Source organism: Scyliorhinus torazame, chromosome 5 (assembly GCF_047496885.1).
Source record: "Scyliorhinus torazame isolate Kashiwa2021f chromosome 5, sScyTor2.1, whole genome shotgun sequence".
NCBI classification, from domain to species: Eukaryota; Metazoa; Chordata; class Chondrichthyes; order Carcharhiniformes; family Scyliorhinidae; genus Scyliorhinus; species Scyliorhinus torazame.
The window spans coordinates 250,404,181-250,420,684 of record NC_092711.1 but is presented as its reverse complement, the minus strand read 5'-3'; the positions used below and the strand labels follow the sequence as shown (position 1 = coordinate 250,420,684).

The 16,504-nt window shown below is 44.8% G+C and overlaps 1 protein-coding gene across 12 annotated transcripts in view; it reads right to left on the bottom strand.

Moving 5' to 3' along the window:
* Positions 1 to 16,504, bottom strand: part of LOC140421035 (Krueppel-like factor 12) — a 236,070-nt gene that overhangs the window by 57,293 nt on the left and 162,273 nt on the right. The gene's annotated exons all lie outside the window — the stretch shown is intronic.

The window sequence follows — 16,504 nt, the reverse complement described above, 5'->3', positions numbered from 1 at the left end:
GCCCCGCAGCAGTACATATTTGAGCATAAACTCTAGAACTAGGTTGGTATCGCATAATTCAGGCCAACTCTACAATAGTGACTGGTCTCAGGCTCAAGTAGGATGGATTGGGATGGTGGAAGTTTAGTCAGTTCTCAATTAGGCTCGGACACCACATGAAAATTCTCTGCTATTTGCATTCCATAGTGTAAACGAGGCAGTCTCTTAGCATTACAGATCCAGAAGTTATTTTAACAATGAAAACATGGCCATTGCTTGTGTATTTTCTTTCAATGGAAGTTCCTGCATTACAACAGTGAGTGACTGCACTTCAGCAGTACTTTGTTGGTTGTAAGGTGCTTTGGGATGTTCTGAGTTCATGAAATTTGCTATATAAACGCAAGTCTTTCTTCCTTCTGTACCCATGGGGACAACCAGAAGAAGAAAGTCCTCACTTGAAACACTAAAGCTTCAGAATGACAGACCCATCACTTGCTCAACTGGGTGCAAATACAGCAGCTATTTAAGTTCCCAGCGGAAATCTCACACTAACCACTTATTCAGTCTATTAATCAAATTGATCTAGCTGGTAGTCACAGAAAGGTACATGGTCAATATCAAGATTTCTTTTGCACACAAACACGGAAAACACTGGACAATCTCAGCAGGCCTGACAGCACCTGTGGAGGGAGAAGGAAGCTAACGTTTTGAGTCATCCAGATTTCAGCATCCGCAGTAATTTGCAAGTTTTAAAAAATGTTTTGGAAATAAATGGCACTGGCAAGATAAAAACAGCCTATACCAAGACAATCCGGTAACTGGGATAACCAGAGACACATATAATCCCCATCACTGCACATTGACAATTACAACCCACGAGCAATCTTTTTAAAGGGGCATTGCGGTTCCCAGTCTTTTCTACAGCACACTAGCAACAGATAAAACTCATCCAATCACACTTACAGTAATATACCCAGAGTGAGCATTGAAATTGGCTTAGTCATCAACTGAAACGTTAACACTTGTTTCTCTCCACAGATGTTGTCTGACCTGCTCAGTGCTTCCAACATTTTCTGTTTTTACTTTAGATCTCCAGCATCTGTAACACTTTGCTTTTGCACAGAATTGGTTCGTTAGTAGTACAGGTAATTAAGGAAGTGGATTAAAAGCTGACCTGAAATTCGAAGCTCCTGAAGTAATGGCACCTTCAATGTGCCTTTTCCTAGTGTTAAAATCACTTACTATGGAGCAGAAAAGCACCAGCAGCTGCAGCAGAGTTCCCAGCCCTGATTGTACAGGCAAACAGCAAAAGTTGAAAACTTGACAAATAAGCTTTCAATCATGGGCTCAAACCATCCACTTTCTGCTGCGTCTTTCCTCAATTCAGATGAGGGGCTGCATTTTACACCCCTCCGCCGGACGTGGGGGAGGGGTCTAAAATAGGGCGGGTGCCCATCACACCACTGCCGTGTTATGTACTCTGGGATAACACAGGCTGCAACTGGATGCAGCTTTAACCAAAAGATACTCCAGACCTTGAAGTTAGTTCAATCTGATTTATTGAACCAGTAGCACAGTTAGCAGTTCTCTATGAGTTCGACTCTCTGCTAACCCAAGTGTGGTTGATCTGTCTGACTGAACCAGACTAGCTCTTAGCCACGTGCTGGAGGTGTGATACTGTACATTCACCCCGACTCACTCTGTAGATGTTCATCAGTGGAAAGAGGTGGAGTGTGGGTGCCTCGCGCCTTTTATAGTGAGATACCACTCCCTAATGTCCTGCCTGCTCATTGGTCATGTCCTGTTCGCTGTGTTCATTAGCTGCCAGTCTGTGCCTGTCTGTATATCATTATCTGCATGTCTGCATATCATGACAACCACATTCCCATCCATCCCTGAGCTGGTGGAGGTGTGGGCCTGAGCAGGATGATCTTTCTTGGCCTCCTTCTGTGCTGTAGGAATTCTATGAATAAGCAAGGGTGGACACCAAAATTGGAAGCCCACCGCCATATTTATAGAATCAAGCGTCAATTAGGCTGGTTACCAAGCAAATTGACCCTGATAATATATTGGCCATGCCACAGAATGATTGTGTCAGGCAGGAGCGTGCAGCCCAATGTTTTGATCAATATCTTCAAAGGGCAAGCAAGGAGTCTAACTACAGAGGCTGCCCTTTGCCTATCAGGGAACGACCCCTCCCCTTTTTCATCCCACCACCCCATAACCTTAACCCCATAACCCCCTCCCCAACTTGACCAAATCCTCCTTGCCCAAGACCCGGGCTTGCCTGTTTCTGGGGATCAATGAGCCTCCTCCCCCTCTTGCAGTCCTAGCAGCATCACTAATGTGCTCTTGATGCAGCTAATGTCCCACTCGGCCCTTGATTAGCCTGCCCACAGCAAGTTATGGATACAAGGTGGGTCGGCATGGACCAGGTCAGCTCCATGTTATTATGTTGCGAGGCAATGGACAAAGCAGTGTCGAAACATAAAAGAGGTGTACTGAACGAAGGCAAATAATATGCACTGGACTGCACAACTAATACATAGGTCTTGTTCCCACAACTCCCGGGCTAACTCTGACCAAGCCCCAATGACCAGAACCGCATCTAAACTCCTGATAGTGTGGCTTGCACACTTGTTTCCCAATAGGTCGTAGGCCCATCTCCTGACCTGCGAAGCTGCCCTTTAAAGGGGACACACTACCGTATTCCTCCCCGCTCTTTCCCTTACATATCCCTGAAATACAGAAACAGAGAAACTCTTCTTTACAGTTCTATACATACAAAATGGTTACAGTAATGGAGCTTAAAACAAAGTTCCTAAGGTAAGTCTATCAGGTGACTTCCTAACTCTTGCCAAATGTCTCAAATCGACAATTGGCTCTTCTTTAGGAACTTCTGAAGCTACAGATCTGCCTTCTGTTGCTGGAGAGTTCACAACAAGGGTTGTGCTGACGACCACATCATCTCCCTTGGTGGCCACTGAAGAATTCCCTTGAGACAATCTCTTTTCTAACACCCCCACCTCGGCAAATGGTATATTGGTAAATGGGAATGGGCCCACCTTCCCCTTTTCCGAGATGCTGGATTCTCTCCTCCTGAGATGGTCATGTGCTTTCTCGCCCCATGGCCCTATAGGTCTGTGATGTAGGGTACTGGCCCAGTCCTGGCAATAGCTCTTTCAGGCAACCATTTCAGTCCTCCACCAAAGTTCCATACATATACTAAACTGTCTGTTTGAAACATATATCATTCACCTTAGTTCCATACATTTTCTTGATTGTATTGTGGTAGCTTTGCTTAGCCTCCACTCTCTCCGATAAATTTGGAAACCCCGGCCCATTAACAATTCAGCCAGGGCAACTGTGCTACCCAAAATAATAAAAGCAAAATACTATGGATACTGGAGATCCATAAGCGCTGGAAAAACACAGCAGGTCTGGCAGTATCTGTGGAGAGAGAAACAGGGTTAACTTTTTGTGTCCAACATGAGTTGTCTTTGGAACTTTCTTTCCCAATTTGGTCCCCTCCTCTCCAGAAGAAATTAGGTCAGTGAGGTACTGTTCAACAGATGATGGCTACCATCCAATACCTTGCACAAGTGGCTATTATTCATGAGCATTTGACAGCGAATATTTGCAGAATGATTGCAAAGGCCAACAAGCCAAGCTCAACCTTTTCCTCACCCATCAGCCAGACACATACATGTCACATTAGTTGTCACTGGACAGCAATAAGAGTAGGAACCTCAGTTGATTTTCTATATCAAACAAAAATCCGTCAGAATATATCACATTTGCACAGATTTGAAGTCACAGACCATTTATTTTGGTTACAACTGCAAATAGCCAGACTTTGACATTTTAACTTAATACAGCTACATAGTAGTTCTTGTACAACATATCCCAGGCAGCAAGTGGGAACACCTTCTTTGTGCTTACTGAACCAAAACAGATACTTAGAACTAAATTACTTTAAAAAAAAACCTAATGAAATACTTTGCTCATGTTTCATGTTTCAACAGGCGAGCGAGGGAAGCCATCCCAAAGTGGGCAAGACGAGGCACCTGGGGGTTGAATTTTGATGGTGGTCATCCTGATTGACCATCGTGGCTTTAGAGGCTGATTGGGTGCAAATGTTCCTCAACTGTGAAGTGTTACAGTGGATCCACAAAGGATCCATATTAATGTGTGTCTCATTAGGCAGATCAGTGAAGTTAATACCAGACAACAGGCTGCTGCAAAATTGACCGTCAACTTAAAGCCCCAGGTTACCATTTGGCATGAAACAAAGATCCAAAACTAGGTTGAAATCAGATCAGGTGCAAAAATAGTTAAGAAAATGATTAAACTTTATGAACAATTCCATGATATTGATCTGTAGGGGTCTCCCAGAAATACTTGTATTGTTATCTATTTAGTAAATATATCAGAGATTGAAATACTGAGTTCCCAAGAGACCCTTTGACATCTGCAGGATCACAGAAATTCCATCTGACTATCTTTTGGATAAAAGTGGCTAAAAGCTCCTGCATGCAGCCTCTTGGACCTGCAAATGTGTGATTTCGTATTAGCTTTTTGGAGCATTAAATGATTCAAGGAGCTATATAATTTAATATTGCAAGTCAAAGTAATGCTGTTTGACATTACAGGGATAATTTTATGACTTGCATTATTGCTCTATACTGAGGCTATAGACAAGAACATTGATGAAGTGAAGGCCAGAGACACACAAGTACTTCCAGAGCCCAAAATAGCAAATTCAGTTTTGCCAAAGTTAAACAAGAAGAAACTTTAGCCCATGCATGTCTTTTTGTTTGGTTTTGGCGTGGTCAATCCACCTACCCTGCACATCTTTGGATTGTGGGGGTGAGTCAGACATGGGGAGATTGTGCAAACTCTACATGGAAAGTGACCCGGAGCAGGGATTGAACCCGGGTCCTCGATGGCGTGAGGCAGCAGTGCTAACCACTGCACCACCGTGTCGCCCCCCTACCCATGCATGTCATAATGGTACTGGGAGTGCAGACAGTTGGAGAGTGTAGCAATAGTCACTGTTTGGGGGAAATAAGGAGGTAATAAAAGTGAGAGATGGATGTTGTGCTTGGTGAGGGTAAGTGACCCATTACTAATTGTGTTGTACTTGACTGTACTTTTAGTATTTACTGATTATTTTAAGAGCTTGTGGTTAGAACGCACTTTACACACCCTCAAGACACCACAAGGTTCTTAACAACCAATTAACTACTTTGGGAATGTAGGCAAATGTGGGGGAAGAAATGTCAAAAGATTCCCAAATCCAGCTTCTGGTACACAACTCCTCTAAGAAGGCACCCAGAAGCTGGCCCCATTGCATAAAGATTTGGTGAGGGGCAGAATATGAGATGCCACACAAGTGCCAGGTAACGACCATCCCCTACAAGAGAGGATCTAACCACTGCCCCTTGACATTCAATGGCATTACCATCGCTGAATCTCCTACAATCAACATCTTGGGGTTACCATTGATCAGAAACTGAACTGGACTAGCCACATTAATACTATGGCTACCAGGGCAGGTCAAAGACTAGGAATTCTACGGTGAGTAACTCACTCCTGGCCTCCCCAAAGCCTGTCCACCATCTACAAGGCACAAGTCAAGAGTAAAATGGAATACTCTCTATAAGACCTCAAGACATAGGAGCAGAATTAGGCCACTCGGCCCATCGAGTCTGCTCCGCCATTCAATCATGGCTGATATTTTTCTCGTCCCCATTCTCCTGCCTTCGCCCCATAACCCCCGATTCCCCTTATTAATCAAGAACCTATCTATCTCTGCCTTAAAGACACTCAGTGATTTGGCCTCCACAGCCTTCTGCGGCAAAGGGTTCCACAGATTCACCACCCTCTGGCTGAAGAAATTCCTCTTCACCTCGATCCCTTTGTGCTTCTGATTTCCTAAGCATTTCCCATTTAGAAAATAGTCTGTGCCTCCATTCCTCCTTCCAAAGTGCATAATTTCTCACTTTTCCACATTGTATTCCATCTGTCACTTCTTTGCCCACTCTCTCAGCCTGTCCAAGACTCTCTGTAACCCCCCTGCTGCCTCAATACTACCTGCCCCTCTGCATATCTTTGTATCATCTGCAAACTTAGCAAGAGTGCCCTCAATTCCTTCTTCCAGATTAAAAGATTTATATTGTGAATTGTTGTGAATTAAATAAATCACGTCCATTGGTTCTCCTTTGTCTAACATCCTTGTTACCTCCTCAAAGAACTCTAACAGATGTCAGACATGAACATCCCCTGACAAAGCCATGCTGACTCAGTCCTATTTTATCATGCACTTTCAAGTACTCCGCGATCTCATCTTTAATAATGGACTCTAAGATCTTACCAATGACCGAAGTCAGGCTAACCGGCCTATAATTTCCTGTCCACCGCCTCCCTCACTTCTTAAACAGGGATGTTACATTGACCATTTTCCAGTCTTCTGGGAACCTTCCTGCCTCCAATGATTCCTGAAGGATCAGCTCCAATGACTCCACAATCTCTTCAGCTATCTCCTTCAGAACCCTAGGTATATAGTCCATCCTGTCCAGGTGATTTATCCACTCTCAGACCTTTCAGTTTACCCAGAACCTTCTCCTTAGTGATGGCCACTACACTCGCCTCTACCCTCTAAGTCTCCTGGAGTTCTGGTATCCCACTGGTGTCTTTCACTGTGAAGACTGATGCAAAGTAACTATTCAGTTCCACTGCCAATTCTTTGTTTCCTATTACTACTTCTCCAGCCTCATTTTCCAGTATTCTTATGTCTATTCTTGACTCTCTCCTACCTTTTCTTTATTGAAAAAAACTCTTCCTATCTCGGTGTCTTCCACCATGAAGACTGATGCAAAGTAGCTATTCAGTTCCTCTGCGATTTCTTTGTTTCCTATTATTACTTCTCCAGCATCAATTTCCAGTGGTCCAACGTCTATTCTTGCCTCTCTCTTAACCCTTTTATGTATTAAAAAAACTGTTCCTATCTTCTTTTGTATTACTAGCTCGCTTAATTCATTTCATCTTCTATCCCCTTATTGTTTTTTTAGTTGTCCTCTGCTTGCTTTTAAAGGTTTCCCAATCCTCTGGCTTCCCACTAATTCTTGCCACTTTGTATGCTTTTTCTTTTATGCTGTCCTTGACTTCTCTTGTCAGCCATAGACGCCTCGACCTCCCCTTAGTATGTTTCCTCTTCTTTGGGATGAATATCTGTTGTGCCTCCCAAATGATCCCCCAAATTCCTGCCATTGCTGGTCCACGCTCTTCCCTGCTAGGCTCGCCTTCCAATCAATTTGGACAGCACGGTAGCACAAGTGGCCAGCATTGTGACTTCACAGTGCCAGGGTCCCAGGTTCGATTCCCTCCTGGGTCATTGTCTGTGCGGAGTCTGCACGTTCTCCCAGTGTCTTCATGGGTTTCCTCTGGGTGCCCCAGTTTCCTCCCACAGTCCAAAGATGTGCAGGTTAGGTGGATTGGCCATGATAAATTGCCGTTAGTGTTCAAAAAGGTTAGATGGGGTTATTGGGTTATGGGGGTAGGGTGGAAGTGAGGGCTTAAGTGGGTCGGTGCAGACTCGATGGGCCGAATGGCCTCCTTCTGCACTGTATGTTCTATGACTATGACTCTATAACTCTGGCCAGCTCTTCCCTCATGTCTTTGTAGTTATCTTTATTTAATTGTAAAACTTATAGATTTTGGAATAATAATACCAATTTTGAAGAGAATTTGTATTGGTGCAGATTGTTACGTGAAATAATTGTTGGTCTCTTTGACATATACCTCCAAAAAAAGGAAAAGTAGATAACCTAAAGACCATAGTTTAAAAAACACCTTCCAGCCAAAAGGCAGCCTAGCTGTTTGAAGTATAACACAGCAGCTCTGCAAATTTTAATACAGAGCTGAATCAATAAAACAACGTTGGACTGTGAACTGAAAAATGCGAATAGTCTCTCAGAGTTTAGAGATCAATCAGCTGCAAAGTTTGCGAATTACAGCACATAGCTCCTTTGCATAAAAATGAATAGGTAACATTTCATATGCACACGGAACCGCACACATATATGTGTATTATGTTATTTACAATACAATAAACAGCAAACTAGTCACAGGGTATCTGAGCTTTCATGACAGCAATTTGGTTGACAAAATGTAATGTCAGAAATGAATCCCCCACAGCCCTGAATGATCCAGCAGAAGAAGCCCCTCTGCGTCAGTCCAAATTTCATCTCCATAAAGCTGACTTCAAAGAACAGGCTAACAGATGGAAAGAACGTTTCAAGTTCACCTCAGGTTCATCTTAATCAGCTTCAAATTCAAGTTCATCAATGGTCATGCTGTAACAAACGCATTTCCGTACAAGACTGGAATAATTTATTGCAATCAATTCAGAAAATAGTCCATTAACAGGCAAGCTACCAAGATAGGAAGAACAATCATACTTTATTTAATTTGGGTTCTAAATGCTGACTAAAGAAATCTGACAGCACTAATTATGTTAATGAAATAAAATGTGATCAGCTGCAGTCACACATTGGTTGAAAACCTATTCTGATTGAGGTGGCATTCTTTCAGTCTCCCGTTAAATATGAAACCAACACTCAGAAATTACACCATCTGGCGCTTTACTAAGTCACATGATCCAAGGAGACGCCAGGTTTAAACCCAATTTGTGCTGCGTCAATTGATATCAACTAAGTTGACAGTATTTACGCTATAATTGGTCCAGTGTCCCTGGGATAAGAAAATGACTTTAGCTAAATTTCCATCCCGATGAATATTGAGATATCCCTGCTGTTGGGCATGTAGACAATGGGTTGAATTCAATTTCCTCCCCTGGCCGAATATGGTGATGGTGGACATTTAATTGGGTGGGAGGGTTGCAGGTGGGAAATATGCTGCCTTCCCCACTTCGACCCTGATCAAGTCCGTGGCAGGAAGGCGCATGGACGGCCTACCCCAACCCCTTCTAATTGAGGCTTTCTGAGGCAATAAATTCCCACTTAATAGCCGCTTTCCACTGCCGCTAGTATTCACCCCGTGGCATGTGGGGGACTCACCATACGGGAAGCCCAAAAAGCAAACCTATCAGGTCTGCTTGTGGGCTTCTGAGGGAAGAGGGTGTCATATTGGGAGGCGGGAGGGGGGGGGGGGGGGGGGGGGGGAGGGAGAAAAGAGAGATCCCCTCCCACCAGCACCGACTGTGGCCCAGGTCCCTCAGCGAGTCTGGGACTCTGATGGATTCCAGCAGCCGCCACTACCTCCCCAGTAGACCTGCATAATGAACATAGGGTGACACGGTAGCACAGTGGTTAGCCCTGTTGCTTCACAGCGCCAGGGACCAGGGTTCCATTCCCGGCTTGGGTCACTGACTGTGTGGAATCTGCACGTTCTCAAATTGTCTGTGTGGGTTTCCTCCGGGAGCTCCGCTTTCCTCCCACAAGTCTCGTAAGAATTGTGGTAATTTGGACATTCTGAATTACTATTAGGTAATTTGGACATTCTGAATTTTCCCTCTGTGTACCCGAACAGGCACCAGGAGTGTGGCGACTAGGGGCTTTTTACAGTAACTTCATTGCCGTGTAAATGTAAGCCTACTTGTGACACTAATAAAGATTATTATTAACATTGCCAGTCTCTGATTGGCTGACAACTCTCAGGGGATAGGATTACTGCCCCAAGATCCTTGCTCCTCGATAAAGCGCGCACTGCCCAGTTGTGTCTAATTGGCACTTAATGTGGCAAGCCTTACCATAATGTGGCAAGCCTTACCAAAAACGAGGTGACACGAAGCCCTCCAGACCCCAATGGTCTACATTAAATTCCAGTCCCTGAGTGAGGCCGAAGGAGCTCAGTGATGATGTCCATCCCACTCCCCCGTCCAAAGTAACCAAGGAATGGCCATTTGGACATGGTACCAGCAGCCTGCCTGTGTCAACCCAATTAAGTACTTAGTATAACTGAATAGATTTTCTTGAATTCAGTGAACCCTAAGTTTACAAAAATGTTTTTTTTTTATTTTTTTTATTTATTTTCTGATTTCTAGTATGGGTTAACCAGTTTCATGTGACAGGTTTGATGTGCTGATTACCTATTGCTTAAAAGCTGCAAATATCAACAACAACACAAGTTCCCAGAGTAAGAATAGCACAGTGGGAAAGGTTATTCACAGCAGCTGAGCATTCATCAAGCTATCAGAAGAGCCCAGCGATACTTCAACCACCACCAAGGGCAATGGCTAACAGCAAACCAAAAACACATGGATTACACCCAGTGTGCCACGAAACCAAAAAGGAAGTCAGCAACTTCAGGAGCAGTCTCCTCCTAACTTTTTAATTTCAAAAATAATTTCCACCCCCACCCGCTCAGAATGTAACCGTCTTCAACATATACAAAGGTTAGTATTTTCTTGGGCGGCACGGTGGTTAGCACTGCTGCCAACGGCGCTGAGGACCCGGGTTCGATCCCGGCCTTGGGTCACTGTCTGTGTGGAGTTTGCACATTCTCCCCGTGTCTACGTGGGTTTCACCCCCACAACCTAAAGATATGCAGGATAGGTGGATTGGCCACACTAAATTGCCGCTTAATTGGAAAAAAATAAGTGGGTACTCTAAATTTATTTTAAAAAGATCTTTCAACTGTGACATGGAAAAAGTCACTTACTAAAATAAATCAGGTTTCTCTCTGTCGTGCACATTCATAGCCCCGTTGTACTAACAACATATTGCAATGTTGCTGTGATACAGATGCACATGCTGTACTCCCTCTCCCACACTGCCCTGCTATATCACCCAACAACTTCCTCCCACACTACTTTGCTGTACTCCACACAGCTGCCACAGTACCTGCTATACTCCCCTGCCCCTCCTATACAAAGCCTGGCTCTACACTCCCTCCCCTATTCACACACAGTCCCAGGATACTCCCCCCTCCCCCCTCCCCCCCCCCCCTCCCTCCCTCATACACACACCCTGCAGTGCTGATTTCCGCAGACGCAGCCTCCTGTACTCCAGAGGTCACATTTAGCGTCCAAACCCATGGATCATTTTCTCATTTGAGACTGAGCCAGCAGTTGCCAAGGTAACGAGAACAGGACGTGGAAGGGGATCTGAAAAACAGCACAGTGTACGCTTTTCACAAGTGCTACAGAAAAAAAGGCGTGGATCGAAAAAATTATCCTGAAATTTACCAGGGGAACAATTCAAATCGGAGAGATTAAATCGGCACAGACGCACACCATTCTGCCAAGACAGTACAGCTTTTCCCATTAACAGCAAACCGCTGTACACATCAGACACTTCACCAATGCCTGACACCCAGGCCAATACATTCAACCAATGGCATAAAGGTCTTATGGGGCAGGCGACTTCCACAAAAAAAGTGCCTCACCCATTTGCAAGATATAAAGTCACGGGAAACAAGCAAAGCATCTTTTTAATGTTGCAGGGAAAATGTGAGATGGGTTCAGAACATGGACCTGAAGCTGAAGACACAATCTTGAATAGTGTCCCTCTGATAGTCATATGGGTAACAAAGCCAAGCTCCTCATCGAAATACAACAAATTTAACTCAATAGGAATATTAAATTTACAAGAAAATGTGTACCTTAAAATAATTTGTCAATTATCGCAGCATAGAACACATATTTATTTCAATTCATTTTATTTCAAAATGTAATGACTTAATCATAGTCAAATTAAACTGAATTCATTGCCACAGGCTTAATGAAAATTTATTATGCAAAATAATCATAAATCTAAAATGCATTAGTTACGGATTCTCTGCTACATTTATAGACCTGAGGATATTTTTTTTAAAGATAACATTTGTTCAAAGATCTTCCTTTTCCTCTGAAAGAAAATTATGTAGAAAGTTTTATTTAGGCTCTTTTTTAAAAAATATCTGTTTTGGTCGGCAGCATGGAGACCTGCTCCCTCTTAGGAGGATCCAGCAACATTAATAAAGGGAGTGGCCTGGAACAGCAGCACTGTAAATAACAGGGAGGAAGTGCGACTTCAGATCTGCACTGGTGCCACCCAACCCCAGGAAACCACATTGCAAGCTGCATATCCACATTTCCCAGCATCGATTCTCGGGGTACGGCATTGCAAAATGGCCCTTTGGCAGATCTGAAGTCTCCTCCAACATGCAAATTCATGGAACCATACAGTACAGGAGGTGGCTGCCTATTGTAGCTGTACAGGGGGCGGGATTCTCCGACTCCGCGCTGGGTCGGATAATCGCTGGCGGGCCCCGCGAATCGCGTCACGCCACTCCGCCGCCGGCACGCGATTCTCCACAGAGCCATTTGCGCCGGCGTGGTTGGCGCGGCGCTGGTCGCGGGCCGCTCTATGCGGCCTGCCCCCCCGATTCTCCGGCCCGGATGCGGCCGTAAGAAAGGAGCCGAGTCCCGCCGGCGCCATTCTAACCTGCTCTGGGCCGGCGGGACTTCGGCGTGTAAGGGTCGGGTGGCGGCCTTTGGGGGGGGGGGGGGGGGGGGTGCGGGGATCCGACCCTGGGGGGGGGCCTCCAATGTGGCCTGGCCCGCAGTCGGGGCACACCGATCGGCGGGCCGGCCTCTGTGACTGGAGGCCTCTTTTCCTACGCGCTGGCCCCTGTAGTCCTGCGCCATGTTGCGTCGGGGCCGGCGCTTTGAAGGTGCCACCGCGCATGTCCTCGTCGACACCGGCACAATTGCGCATGCGCGAATCCTGCGGCACAGTTTGCGCCAGGATCTGCAGCTGGAGCGGCGCAACGGTGTTTACGACGGCGTGGACACTCTGCCGCGGGATTGGAGAATCCCGCCCAGGATCTTTGAAAGATCTATCCAATTAGTCCCATTCTCCTGTTCTTTGTCCATTGACTTGCCATTATCTCCCCTTTAAATGCACTTTCAATTCTCATTTTGAAAGTAACTGCTGAATCTGCTTCCACAATCCTTTCAAGAAGTACATTCCACATCCGAACAAGTTGCTGCATAAGAGAGTTTTAATTTCTCTTCTGGTTATTTTGCTAAATAACGCAAATCAGGGTAGTGACCATTCAGAGCTGTAAACATTTTCCCCTTATTTACTAAATCAAAACAAATCATGATTTTGATGTATCTATCAAATCTCCTCTTAACCTCCTCTATTCTAAGGAGAACAACCCCACCTTCTTCAGTATCTCCACCCATTTCCTACTAAATCTCTTCTACACCCTCTCCAAGGCTTCAACATTGCTCCTGTAAAGTAGAGCCACAATACTCCAGCAGAGGCCTAGCCAGTACTTTATGAGCTTTATCAATCATATACAGAATACAGTCTTACCCTACATGTTTAGATTTCATGTCACTGTACAACTCAACTTAAAAAAATAAATTCACTCAGGTCTGTTCTGCTAATCACTACCCAGTATCCTCTGCTGGAAAGTGCTCTGTATGAACAGGAATGGCTAAGCTGCTCACTCAAGGGTCAGTTAATTGGAAGGGTTGGCAGGTACCCAAGTAGTCAAATTCCAGCACCAACCAGCATATCCAAGGTGAAAATCTGAGGGAATTCTCAAAAGGAAGCGCTTTCCAACATTCACTCATTTACTGAAAGCGATCTAACTTTCAAAAAACATCTAATGGCAAATAGAGCAAAGTATCCTAGTAACCAAGCGTGTGGCCTAAGGGAGTGCTGTCACCCACTCGGGTTTCTTCAACCCCTATCCCAGGATTCTACCCTGCATAGCAACAACGATGCTGATGGTTTCACCGTCACACAAGCAGCTCAATATGGATTCATTTTCCACGAGTTTCAGCCAATAGAAAGTAGAAAGGCGCAACTTCAGTTTATCCCTGCGCAAAGTGAATTTCCAGCGATACCTAATTCTGAAATGATTTGAATCAGCTACACTGTTGACAGGACCAAGCGACTTGACATTTAACTGCCTTACAAAGACAGTCTGGGATTTACCAACAACTTCCTACATTGAAGATCTCAATAATAATAATAATAATAATAATAATAGCTTGTCACAAGTGGGCTTCAATGAAGTTACTGTGAAAAGCCCCTAGTCGCCACATTCCGGCGCCTGTTCGGGGAGGCTGCTATGGGAATTGATCCCGTGCTGCTGGCCTTATTCTGCATTATAAGCCAGCTGTTTAGCCCACTGTGCTAAACCAGCCCCAATTAAATGTGCACAGTCCCATTGAAAGAGTTGAACAGTTATGAAAGGAGATAGTATCATGAACATCTTGTGAAACATTAGCCTGCGCAAATCATCTATTAAGTTATTCGGCTATTGAGTAGGATGATCAGCCATGATCATAATGAATGGTGGAGCAGGATTAAAGAGCCGAATGGCCTCCTCCTGCTCCTATCTTTTCCAAGTTTCTATCTTTTCACAGTAACCCTTACATCATGGCACTACCAAGACCACCATCATCACGGCAGTGAATGTGTGAAAGATCCCCTCCCCCACTCTCCCCTGCACAGACAATAAATAAATATATTCACAGTATCTGCTCTAATGCTGGATGAACTGTTGAATTCACCTACCCTATGTTAAGTGGCCACAGATACTCCTTTTCGCCTTTGGCGCGAGTTCAAAGCTAACCTCGGATTAAAGAGGGAAATATTTACCTGTCGACACTGGAAACTCGGATCCAGAATCTCACGGGAACGATGGAAGTCCAAAGCATGTGACTTTTGGCCCTGAAACGTTCCATGTCTGCACTCATCCTAGTTGGCAGACAGGTTTGGTTCCCACAGGCAAAAGGACCAGGTCAGTTCGATCCCTCATCTCAACTTGACAATAAGAGGGAGCCTGATAGCGGGGGAGCGATGGGAGGTGTCGGGGGCAGCGAGAGGTGAATGGGTATGGTTACTCCTTCTAGCCCACACAAAGATGTTGGATTTCCCAAGGCTCAGGAAATCCAGCTGGCCAGATTGGATTTTCGATTGGCTGTCCAGAGGCCAGCAAAGTTTATTGGACTTGGAAGTATTTCTGGGGCAATGAGATCAGTATTTTGCACTTGGCAACTGTTCCGAGATTTTGGTAAGGACTCGGAGATGAGAAGTTAGGTCAATCATTAGGTCAATTTACTGCTAGTGAGCAAACCATGCTCCTGGTAGTTGCCTTCCTGTAGTCTCCACCAGCCCTACAACTCTCCAATATCTCCGCACTCACCTCTGGCTTCTTGTGTATCTATTATTTCCAATGCTCCACGATTAGCAGCCATGTCTTCAGCGGCCAACGTCCGAGGTTCTGGAATTTCCACCCTAAAGCTACCTGCTTCCTTCTCTTCCTCTCAGGCACCCCTTAAAACATAGTTCTTTCAGCAAGCTTGGGGTCATTTGCTCTGCTACCCCTTGTTATGTGGCTGTGTCAAAATTAGTCTGGTGTTTCTGTGAACATAAGAACATAAGAACTAGGAACAGGAGTAGACCATCTGGCCCCTTGAGCCTGCTCCGCCATTTAATGAGATCATGGCTGATCTTTGTTGACTCAGCTCCACTCTCCAGCCCGTACACCATATCCCCGAATCCCTTTATTCTTTAGAAAGGTATCTATCTTTTTCTTAAAAACGTTTAAAGAAGGAGCCTCAGCTGCTTCACTGGGCAAGGAATTCCAGAGATTCACAACCCTTTGGGTGAAGAAGTTCCTCCTACACTCCGTCCTAAATCTACTTCCCCTTATTTTGAGGCTATGCCCCCTAGTTCTGCTTTCCCCGACCAGTGGAAACAACCTGCCCGCATCTATCCTATCTATTCCCTTCATAATCCCCCCGCATCCTTCTAAACTCCAATGAGAAGTTCGTTAGGATGCCTTTGTGTATCAAAGTTGCTATATAAATGTACATAGCTGTTGTTATTGACTTGGGAGTGGACTGTTCTCACTACCCTCTTGGTTACACAAACTGTATAGCTCATGAGGGGCCCGTAAAGGCAGAAAACAGTGGGAGTAAGGCAAAAGGAAAGGGCATACCTACAAATAGGTAACTGCATTATTAACAAAAACAGCTCATTTAAACTTCTAGATCATGAACAGTAGAGTTTTACAGACTGTTTGACCACATGCCAGACTAAGGAAGCAGCCAGCAATCCGAACATTTGTCCACAGGAATGAGATATCTGCTGAATGGATCCAAAACAACTCTCATTTATGTAACATATTAATGGAGCAATGCGGCTTTAAAGTATGCAGCATTTGAGTACTCTATCTCACTTGCTTCAGTCTGAGGACTTCAACATTCTGGTTGCCACTTTGGACAGTCGGAAAAGGAAACTGGTTGCTGCTTGGAAGTCAGAATTGCGACTGACGGGTTGAAAGCTTCACAAAAGTGAGATCAGGGAGGTGAGGAGGCCAGAGTGGGGCCAACAGAAGTAGAAATGGATCAGAGCAGGAGTTTCAGAGCCAACATCAGAACAAAAAAAAACAAACAAAAAGCTCCAGCCTATAATCTACAGCTGGATTTGACGGCACCAGATGTAAACAACGTCAGTAACTGCCCAGCTGTTACTGCAGCAGAACTGTTTTA